Consider the following 12467-nt stretch of genomic DNA (forward strand, 5'->3'; position numbering starts at 1 on the left):
ACCTTGTTGAACATGGTTCGTTCGATAATGAGTTACGCTTCCTTACTGGACTCGTTTTGGGGTTTTGCAGTGGAGACTGCAGTATATACATACTCAACTGTGTTCCTTCCAAGAGTGTTGCGAGAACACATCTGGAGTTATGGAATGGACGTAAAGCTAGTTTACGTCACTTCCGCATATGGAGTTGCCTAGCACATGTGCTTGAGACTAATCCAAAGAAATTGGAACCACGGTCGAGGTGGTGTCTCTTTGTAGGCTACTCCAAAGGTACACGAGGGGGTTACTTTTATGATCCGTCGGAAAACAGAGTGTTTGTTTCTACGAACGCTACTTTCCTGGAGGAGGATCATATTAGGGAGCACAATCCACGTAGTAAAGTCGTGTTACGTGAGCTTGCCAACGAAACTACTGAAACTTCAACAAGAGTTGTTGAAGGACCTGCTTCATCAAGAAGAGTTGTTGATGATAGTTCATCTAGTAGGTCGGTTCCACCTCAAGAGTTGAGGGAACCTCGACACAGTAAGAGGGCTGCGAACCCACTTGTTTGCTATCTGGGTTTCACAGAAATCTTGACTATGGAAGCCAATGGCGACATTGAGGATCCGTTGTCTATCAGAAGGCAATGGAGGATGTTGACCGAGATGAATGGGTCAAAGCCATAGATCTTGAGATGGAGTTGATGTACTTCAACTCAGTATGGGATCTTGTAGATCAGCCAGATGGGGTAAGACCTATATGTTGTAAATGGATCTACAAAAGGAAACGGGGTGCCGATGGGAAGGTGCAAACCTTCAAAGCTTGACTTGTGGAAAAAGGTTATACCCAGGTGGAGGGAGTCGACTATGAGGAGAATTTCTCACCTGTTGCCATGTTGAAGTCGATCCGCATCCTCTTGTCCATTGCCGCCTATTATGATTATGAGATCAAGTATCTTAGGAGAATGAGGGACTACATGCTCGTGTATGGAATTAGGGATTTGATCCTTACTAGATACACGGATTCTGACTTTTAGACTAATAAGGAGTCTCGGAAGTCCACTTCAGGGTTAGTTTTTACTCTTAACGGAGGAGCAATAATGTGGCAAAGCACTAAGCAAGGGTACATCACCGACTCCACGATGAAGGCCGAGTATGTAGCGGCTTGTGAAGCTGTTAAAGAGGCCGTTTGGCTCAGGAAGTTTCTGACAGAGCTGAAAGTTGTTCCAGACATATCTAGGCCCATCACTCTCTATTGTGACAATAGTAGTGCTGTGGCGAACTCCAAGGAGTCCAGTCACAGGTGCGGCAAACACGTAGAGCAGAAGTACCATTTGATCCACAAGATAGTGCATCAAGGGGACGTGATAGTGACGAAGATCGCTTTGGAGCACAACGTTGCTCACCCGTTTACGAAGGCTCTCATGGCTACAGTGTTTGAGGGTCACCTTCAGAGCATGGGTCTATGGGACCGCCCGCGGCTGGACTACGGCAAGTGGGAGATATTTATGTATTGGGCCTTAGTGCCTTAGTTTATTACTTTGTACTAGTTGTATGTACACCCTACTCGCTTTAGGACAAGTGGGAGATTGTTGGGGATGATGCCCTAAACTCTCGTGTCCTGTAGTATGTAAACACAGTTTTGAACAACGACTTATGATGTATAATATATGATATTTTCTTCACTTATTGTTTTTGAACATTGGATGTTTTATTTGCTTTACCACAAACTAATAAACTAAACTAAAATCCCTGGTTGTCATTTGTAACTTAAGCATGTATGTGGAGACATATAAGTGGATCATGTCTTAAGTGATAACCAAAATGGTTTATACTATATGGATATCGGAGGGAAAACTTATGCTGGTAACTTTACGGATGTGACTCGCTTTGTAGAATAGTTATAAGTGTTGTGACTTGCTACAGATGGTCTGATCCTGATCATTCATGAGGGGACATACGAGTGAGGGTGTCCTATATAAAGAGTTTGTATAAGACCTGACTACGAAGTGTTAACGTCTCATTATATAATGTCGTTCATGACAGAGACTTCACTTCACTAGGATGACCATAGGTAACATGACCTCAATCTTAAGTGAGTTGGGAACTCTTGCCTTTGAGGGCGATCCTTTGATTTGCATGGGTGCGAGTGGCCAGGTCGCCGACTCAAACCTACCACTTTGGGGATTCGTCTGATTTGGGAGCTGGGAACTCAGCTACATAAGATGGAATTCACTCATTCTCCAAAGTAAGGGTAAGTAGATAGATTGCTCCCTTAAGGGCTGATCTTGGGGCTTGAACAATGTGGCGCCACACACCTTCTCATGGCTCGAGAGATGTTCACACATAGTAGGACTATGTTGTATTGTTCATTAGAGGGATCAATGGTACTTAAGGAGTTAGATGTAGCTACAGGGGCAAAACAATAAATTGGCCCAGCTGTACTTAGAGCATCTATGAAAAGTTATCGTACTATTGATTGACTATATCTGATAGACACAGAAATATATTTATGGTAAGAAGAGTTCAACTGTCGGTCTTTAGTGGAATGCCTGATAGGTAACGGATGGTGGATCTCGTGGCTAAAGAGTTTAGTCAGCTATTCACGTACCATTGAAGCTTCGAGCCATAGGTCAATAAGGTCCCCTTGGTTGCTCAATGGATTCAAGTTAAGAATCAGTTTTTGGGCCAGTTTGAAATGTTCAAATTGACAAGAGGGAGTTCGATTATATATGATATAATTAAACTGGTTGATTATATATGATATGATTGACTTTATATATGAGATACATTAATTGGAGGAAAATAGATATAAATATGATTTATATCTTGTGGAGGAGAAAACACTATGGTTTATATGTGATATTAAACTATAGGTTAATGAATATAATATGATTATATTTATTATTTTTAATTGGATAATTATGGGATAATTGTGCCAGCGTTTTCTCCGTAACCGTGTGATAGTGGGAGGTTTCATTCAGTTTTTGTAACTGAAGAATAAAATGAAAATCATTTTCATTTTGCAAGAGATCACATAATTCGCCCAGCTTATCGCATAGCAAACCGAGAGACTACACGGTAGCTCAACGTTTCTACACAATCATATACACGCGCACCTCTTTCTAAACGATCGCATAATTTTTTCTAAACGATCGTCTAGCGCCCGAGTGTTTACTAAACGATCGTCTATACGATCGCAGCCTATTTACTACACGATCGATACTTTCTTCTAAACGATCAAGCATCATCTATACGATAGACTCAACCTTCTCCCACTTGCTTGGTCGTTGTATACGATCTTCGATTCCTTCTTCCTCCATACCAAATCTAACAGAGCCCACACTTCTGGATTCTCACACCGAGAATACCGAGGGGTTCTAAGTGGTGGTGTCATTCCCATTTTTGTGTTCGTGTGGAGGCCGTTCGTGGGTAAACAACCAGTGTTTTGGTGAACAATTGCGTGGACGTTCTAGCGAGAGTGAGAGGAGCAGTCCCTTTGAAGAGAGCGAGATTTCGGTGAAGAAAGGTTCTTCAACTGGTATGTATTTCTTGTTCTCTTGTTTTTTAGTTTGAAAGCATGCTGGTAATTTGTCGTTAATTGCATATATATTCTGTTAGAATGTAAATACGGTAATTCTATCACAATGTATTTGGAACGATCCGCTTCTGCTCAGAGGTACTTTTGCATAAGAGTTCCTTCACGTTATGCAGATAGCCTCACAAGACAACTTAGCTGATCCATTTATGAAGGCTCTCTCGCTAAAGTGTTTGAGGGTCACCTAGTAGGATTAGGTCTACGAGATATTTGTAACTAGGGCAAGTGGGAGAATTTACGGGTATCTGATGCCCTAGTTTATTGTATTTATTCTTTTATTCTCTTATTGTAACTCAACATTATATATATATTGATTCACTGGAGTTTCAGTCCAAGTGGGAGTATTGTTGGGTTGTGTGTCCTAAAACTCGCAGTTCGTAAAGTTAAACACATTCTAATATCAATAAAGATGTTATTAAACTTTTCTTCAATAAAGTTGTGATTAAATCTTTAAATTACATTCATACAGTCTAAATCCAATCAACTAAGATCCATGGCTATTACATGAATATTTGAACTTTATGTAGAGACATAAAGATGGATCAAGTTCGAGTAAATAGTATACGAATAAGGTTGGGTGCCTTATTCTGGTAACACTATTGGATGCGGCCTACTCTGTAGCGGTTACAAGTTGTATTAAAGGTGCTACAAACGAAGTGATCTTGATTCGTTCATGTAATTACATGAGGAGTGTGGGCATCCTATGCAATGAGTTTGCATAAGATCGGACCAAGAAATAAATCACTCTTACTTCATAACGTTGTTTACTATTTAAAACTGACTATTTCGCTTAGATGACCTAGGTAACTCGATCTTAATCCTGAGCTAACTATGAACTCCTGTTTATTCAGGATTATCCTTAGATTTGAATAGGTGAAGGTTGGCTCAATAAGCCTCCCATTTCAGTGGTAAGACTGGGTAGATAGCTGGGGACATAGTGTGCAAGAAGAAATTCATGCTTACCCAATTTAGGGATAAGAGAAAGGTTGTTCTCTTAAGTACTGAATCCATATCTTGAACAAGAGGCCCCACCCTCTCATTGGCTTGAAAGGGATCCTGTTTAGTGATTGGATCATAAACCAATTGTTCATAAGAGGATTAGTAGGAACTTAAGGAACAAGACGTAATATCGGGGGTAAAACAGCATATTGACCCAGCTGTTATTACGAACAACCTGTGAAGGGTCGACTTACTGAATATGGTTAAATCATGTGGACATAAATATATCTACAGTGAGGAGAGTGCAACTATCGAGCTATAGTGATATGGCTTGACAGTTAACAATACTGATTAATTTGGATTAAAGAGTTTTAGCCAATTAATCTTATATCGTTGAAGCTCATGATCTGTAGGTTCATAAGGTCCATCTACTAGCTCGTAAAACATGAACACATTGAATTAATAAATTGAGTGAATTTGGAATGATATCAATTTGAATTTCAATTTGAAAATGTTCAAATTGAAATTAGGGTTTGAATTTAAATAAGTTCAAGTTTGAATTAATTAACGTTTAATTTATTGAAATTAAGTGAAATTGGAGAGTTTATAATATTTAAATATTGATTTAAATATCAATTACATGAATAGGATTCATGTTTAAAATTAGGGGTGTGATCAATTTAATATTTGATATTAAATTAATTAATTAATTGAATATGTTTAATTAATTAAAAATCAAATTAATTTCCAATTTTAATCCAATTTAAGAAATTGTTTTTTTTTTTTTCAAATTTGATTAATAATGAATTAATCAAATCAGATTTTAGTTAATTAAAAAATTAATTGAAATTTGAATTTAAAATTTGAGAAATTGAAAAATTAAAGGCTAAGTGGGTTTTTCCCCACAAAACACCCAAACATGAGGTGTTCTTCATGCAATCACACATAATTCCACTTCCATCTTCAAGCAGTTGCTGGCAATGTTGTTGCTGGTGAGTGCCTGCATGGTGAAGAGTGATAAAACACTCATAATTGAAGAGGAAAAGTGAGTTTTTTAATTGAGAAATGAGTTTTTGCACTCATTTTTTTCTCTCTGTCAAACCCAGAAAAATAATTTCACAAATTCACTCAAATTCGAGTTCCACCACTCAAATTCAAGGCTGAGAATAGTAGAAAAGATCTCTTGGTGGTTCACTAATGATTTGGAGCTGAATTAACGTGAAGTGCAACTTGGATTAGGGAGAATTCATCAAAGGTATGTTGAACTTGAAACCCACTTGTGATTTTCTATAAAAGCATGCTTTAAAACTTAAATTAAATGTAATTAGAGTGCTTATTGATTCTGTTTGCTTCCATTGCATGCTTGTATATCCTATCAAAATCGTAATCCAACTATGACCAAACCTCTCTCGGGCCAAGAGAGGATGTGGTGCCACATAGTTCAATCATTGGAATCAGCTCTTAAGGGAGCAATTTATCTACTTACCTCGACATCGGGGAATAAGTGAATTTTTTCTTGTGTAACTATGTTCCTTGCTCCCCAATCAAACGAGTCCCCAAAATGATAGGCTTATTGAGTCGGCGATCTGGCCACTCTCACCCATACAAATCAAATGACCGCCTTCACAGGCAAGAGTTCACAACTCACTCAGGATTCAGGTCATGTTACCTATAGTCATCCTGGTGAAATGTAAGTCTCTATTATGAACGACGTTATATAATAAGACTAGTCTTTTCGTGGTCCAGTCTTATACAAACTCCTTTGTATAGAATATTTCCGCTCACATGTCTCCATATGAACGATCAGGATTAGATCATTTGTAGCACTTTACAACAATTGTAACATCTACAAAGCGGGTCATACTCGTAGTGTCATTAGGATAAGGTATCCAACCTTATCCATCTACTATAGACCATTTAGGTATTTAAACATGATCCACCCTTATGTCTCTACATACATGTTTAAGCTATAAGATAACCTTGGATCTTAGTTTATTGGTTTGTGGTTAATGCAACAAAATTGAAATAAAACATCATACATTTTATTAAATAAATAAGATGTTTGTACATTACAATTACAAACTATAGAACCCTACGAGATTTAGGGCATCAACCCCAACAGTTACATCTAACTCTTTTAGTACTACTGATCCCTCTAATGAAAAATAAATCATGGATCAACTATGACTAAACCCCTCTCGGGTCAAGAAAGGGTGTGGCGCCACATTGTTCAAGCCCTAGAATCAGCCTTTAAAAGAGCAATTTATCTACTTTCTCTTACCTCAGGAAAGGAGTGGATTCCGTCTTGTGTAGCTGTGTTCCTAGCTCTCTAATCAGATGAATCCTCAAAATGGTAGACTTGTTGAGTCAGGGATCTGACCACTCTCACCCATACAAATCAAAGAACCGCCTTCATAGGCAGGAGTTCACAACTCACTCAGGATTCAGGTCATGTCACCTATGGTCATCTTGGTGAAGTGTAAATCTCTATTATGAACGTGTTAAATAATGAGACTAGTCATTTCGTGGTCCGATCTTATACAAACTCCTTTGTATAGAATACCCCCGCTCACATTTCTCCACATGAATGATCAGGATCGGTTCATTTGTAGCATTTTACAACAATTGTAACATCTTCAAAGCGAGCCGTACTCGTAGTTTCACCAGGATAATGTATCCAACCTTATTCATCTACTACAGACCATTTAGGTTATCACTTAAATATGATCCACTTGTATGTCTCCACATACATGTTTAAGCTACATAAGATAACCTTGGATGTTAGTTTATTGGTTTGTGAGTTTAATGCTACTAAACGTCAAATAAAACAACTCATATTTTATTACATAAATAAAATGTTTGTACAATACAATTACAAACTACAAGATCCTACAAGATTTAGGGCGTCAACCCCAACAGTTGCATCATTGTTATTTAAGGATTTTGTACTTAAAGATATCACAAAAGTGAAATAGAGGTTTCAATAGTTCTAAATTTCACATTTATGTTTAATTTATTGAAATATTTGTAATTTATTTCTTTTAAATTGTCAAATGATAAAAGTAAACAGTTTTAAGCCTTTGAGAATATAGAAAGAATACAACCTAAATTTTCTTTGTTCAAATATTCATGTTGATTCCATAATGGAATTGCTTACATAGTTGAAACCAAGAGATTCTACACATGTAAGGAAGGGAAGAACAACTTGCCATTTAGAGTCAAAACAGTGGATAATTTTTTGGATGAAATCACATTTGATATGTTTGTCAACAGAAGAAATTGCATGAATATTGATTGGGAGATTAGGAAGCTTTTATTTTTGTTGTTTTGTTTCCAATTTAGCATTTGATTGACAGATTTGAATGGAGGGTTATGTGAGCTCTATTGGAACAAAAATGTGATTGATTACTTTTGCTAGCTTGTGTTGTGGAGTTTGGTTTCTTGACTTGGAACATTCTTTCAAATTTTCAAGTTTTAAAACATGACATAACAAAAGAAAAGATTAACAAGCAAGAAAAAAATAGTACATTTACATATATATGTAATTATATTAGTCTTAATTATGTAGTCTCATTTTCAAAATTTCAAAAATGAACTGACACAATTGAATTCCAATTTTGGCTCCAAATGCATGATTGAGTTCCATTCCCTAAAAATGTAGGCTAGAAAAGGAGGAGAACTGATATCAAATGGAAGAACCATACAGAAGGAGCATTGGACTCACCAGAAAGTGGTGAGGGACTCCATAGCTCCCATTTTTTAAACTTTTGCAATCAATAGTAATGTTAATCTTGACAGGTACTGTTAATCTACTTAAGTTTAGAAGTTTTGAATACTTAATGAAAATTAAGCTTGATATAGTCCTTAATTTAATGTTGGTTTAGTAGGGATACAAATGCAGGATTCTATCTTGGGTCTTTTTGGATGCAATTCTTGTGGAAAGTTTTAGGAAAAAAAACTTAAATGTTGGTTGAATATGAGATTAGATATGAAAAAACTCTGTCCTTGTGACGTGAAAAATCTGATGAAATTGCATTTCTCCTTTTTTTTTTTTCCTACTAATGATGAGAATCTCTTTCAAAATGCTTATTGACATTGATTTATTTTAGTAGGTTTAAATTCAATTTTTCAGTCAAGTTAAAAAACTCTAGTTACAATACAAATGGCTCCAAAAGTAAAGGCAATTGTTATGGTTATGGTGTTTTATATCTCACACATGGGCCATGATTTAAGAGTGGTAGGTTCTTCAATTCTCATGGGAGATTGCTTTGGTGTATAGAAAAAGTGTAATTTGATTGTATTGTAGCGTAGACTCTTTTCTGTAATCTTTCATTACTTACCATCTGTACTCTTTTAATGAGTGCTTAATTTTTTTGTTTGTTGATTCGGAGTTATTTAACGTATTGTGAATCTTTTCTGTAATCTTTCAACAGGTATATCTCAAGAACTATCGTCAATTGTGCATGTATTGTGAATCTATCATTTGCTGTATTTTGTATGGACTGCTCCAATCTATGCTTGTGATTTATCACCAAGAATAAGGGAAAATGCACAATGCATATTTGTCCACATGTGTTTCAACCCAGCTCACTGGGCATATAAGGCAAATCACATCAGAACAATCTGGCCATTGGATTGCATAAAGAACAATCTTGACAATGAATTATCGTTTATGAAAAAGTTATGCTTACAAAGCTATGCTTGACCGTCATCTTTGATTGCAACAAGTATAATTATTCTGCTTAGAACACAAATTTGAAGCCTGACTAGATTTTCTGTGTTAGGTTCGTCCGAGTGGAAGGTGACCAGTCTGGTGGAAGGGAATTATAGTCTTGAATCTAGATGGGCATGAAGCACTTTCTCCATTTGAGGTAAGATTTTCTTCTTAATGTTTTCTTATGGAGTTTATAGTTTCATATTTACATGAGGAAAATCAAAAAGCTATTTTGTATCTTTTACTTTCAAAATTTAGTCAAAATGAAAAATTGAAGTCGTTTTTGGGCTATAATATTATTTAAAAAGCTAAAAGTTACATGAGGTGCTATAAGATATTTAGACAAATGGGCAAATGGGTGTGACAACTTCATCAAATGGATGGTGACTCATGCATCAACTTAGTCAGCATTTGTCTTGTTATGGAATTTCTTGGATGTAATTTTCTTACTTTCTATACTTACGATTTGATTTGCAGGTGGCATTTAGAACAAAGGTTTTTGTTGCGAAATCGACAATTAAAGAGCATAAAAAGAAATGTAGAGTAGAAAAGATCGACACATAGATATACATAGTTCACTAACAGTGTGTTAGCTACGTCCACGAGCAGAGAGAGAACAATATTATTTCGAGAGAATATTTTCAGAATTACATCATGAACGACGCCTCTAAGTTAGAGAGTTTATATATCACACTGCTCTAAACCCTAGGGTCAAAACCCTAGCGGGACCCCCGTACTAGGTTGTTCAAAGCGCCAGCAAACAGATTCAAGACATTTCAACAATTTTTACCGTACTTAATTGTTCGAAGTGCCAACAAACAGATTCAATACATTTCAACATGTCTCGATATTTTGAAAGGGTAGTGGTAGGCCCTACCTAACTATTTCTAAGGTCATTTCCTTCATATAAGAAGAAATAAAATGGTTTTGTTGTGTTTATGACTGCGAAATGTTGTTTCTACAATTTCAAATTAGTTTTATGACCTATCTTGACGAACTTTTTCTCTTGCTGCAAACTAGTTTCTTTTAGCATAGTAGAACTAGCTTATTCTGGTGCTTGGACTTGGTGCTGTGTTTTGACTTGAGTTGGGGTTCTTTTAAAGAGTGGAATTCAACAAGAGGATCGTAGAGGGTGGAATCAAATGCCACTCTTTGGTACTTTCTACGCGTGACCCCTTTTGATTCTATTAGTTTTTGTTCTCGATTTTTGCTAGTCAGTTCTAATCTTATTGTAAATATGAAGGGATCGGATCCCGCAGCTGAAATTGTATCCCGCAATTCTATTTTTACACAAACAAATTAATTATACTAAAATATAATATAAATATGTAAATTTGCTAGTAAGAGAGATCTTGAACTAAGAAATAGTTCTAGAAGCTAAACCAAAAAAGGGTATCCTGAGCAATTTTAATAATCGGGTTCATTGATATTCCTGGTATACTAGATGCTATCACACATAAAATCACACTCAATTTGATGGAATTGTTTGATCTTAAAAGAGATCTTCTATAATTTCACACGTGAGGGATTGTTTCTTGGTTTCGTCAAGTCATTAATAACTTGATTACTTTAGATAATAGTAGATAGAAACAACGCTCGTAAGGAGTTCTATTGAAACCAAGAAATATAGGCCTACCTACCATCGACAACAAACTAAATGAAGTTTTCCGAAAAAACCTGCTAGTGGAGGAAGACCTCCTAAGGATAAGAGACATAGGGCTAAAGGGCATGCTTTGGGAAAACATTAGAACCATTCTTACCATTGTAGATTCTCAAGTTTCACGAACAATCCTCTCAAAGTTCCAACGAATGGTTTCTCCAACGATCTTGATCACAAACGATTTCTTGAACAATCTCGAACACTATCATGAGAGTAACCTCGTTATTCTCTAGGATTCTAATAGAGGGATAGGTGGTATCCAACTATTGGGAGAGGGAGAGAAGAAAAGGGTTTTAGAGAGTAAAGATGGTTCTCTTTGTGACTTAGGAAAAATTTTGCACAATAACACTTGTATGTTGTGTATTGTTAGTTTCTGCGTCTTCCAAATGGGTCATAAGAAGGAATTTATATAGAGAAGGGTCAAACCCTTTTCCTAATCCTTTTCCTATTTTTCTTTTTCACAATTAATTAATTAAATAGCACTTATTTAATTAATTGTTCAATTAATTAACTATCAATTATTTAATTAATTAGCACAATTAAATAACACTTATTTAATTTAATTTGCACATTAATTAAAAAAACTATCTATACATTAAATCTAATTTAATGTATATATATTTAATTATCATAAACATATCGTATATATATGTGCAATACCTCTCTATTAATTAATTCTTTATGAATCTAATTCACTTGAATTAATTAATTGAATCTTATTCAAATATTACTTTCCAATTTAATTTGAATTATAGATCATATCCATAATCAATTATATATTAATCACATTAATATATGATTTCCTCAAATTAATTTGAATAATTCAAATCATCCCTCTTAAATATCCTTTAGTGAGCTAACAAGGGAACCTAGTGGACCTGTAGATCAAAACCTCCAATGATACGAGATAATTGGCTAAACTCATTAACCAAGTTAATCAATATTCGTTAATTGTGGGTACACTTCACTAAAGACCCACTGCACTCTTTTCATTATAGATATATTTCTATGTTTACTTATATAGATCAATAATAGTAAGTTAGTCCTTCACGAGTGTTCGTAACTTCAATTGGGTCAAATTACTATTTTAGCCTTGGGTTACCTCTGACTTCTTAAGTATTAGTGCTCCTCTAATGAACAATATGTTTATGGCCCAATCAATAAACAGATATCCCTCTCGGACCAATGAGAAGGTAGGACCCTTTGTTCAAGTATTGGAAACACCATTTAATGGAACACTCATCTACTTATCCTTAAGGTGGGAAGGAGTGAATTCCATCTTGTATTATTATGTTCCCAAAATGGTAGACATATTAGGTCGGCAAACTGGCCACCCTCACCCATACAAATCAAAGGACAATTCCTCGATAATAGAAGTTCATAATATAATAATGATTAAGACTAAGTTGCCTAGGTCATCTTATTGATATAGGAACCTAACTAGTTAACGGTGTTACATCTAGTGTTTACTATTTTGCAGTCCAGTCTTACGCAAATTCATTACATAGGATACTTTCACTTGTATGTCAACTATATGAATTTGTTGGATCATTATGTTTGTATCAAATACAAAGTGGGTTG

This window comes from Benincasa hispida, chromosome 3 (genome assembly GCF_027475165.1).
Source record: "Benincasa hispida cultivar pf3 chromosome 3, pf3_genome.v1.1, whole genome shotgun sequence".
Lineage (NCBI taxonomy): Eukaryota > Viridiplantae > Streptophyta > Magnoliopsida > Cucurbitales > Cucurbitaceae > Benincasa > Benincasa hispida.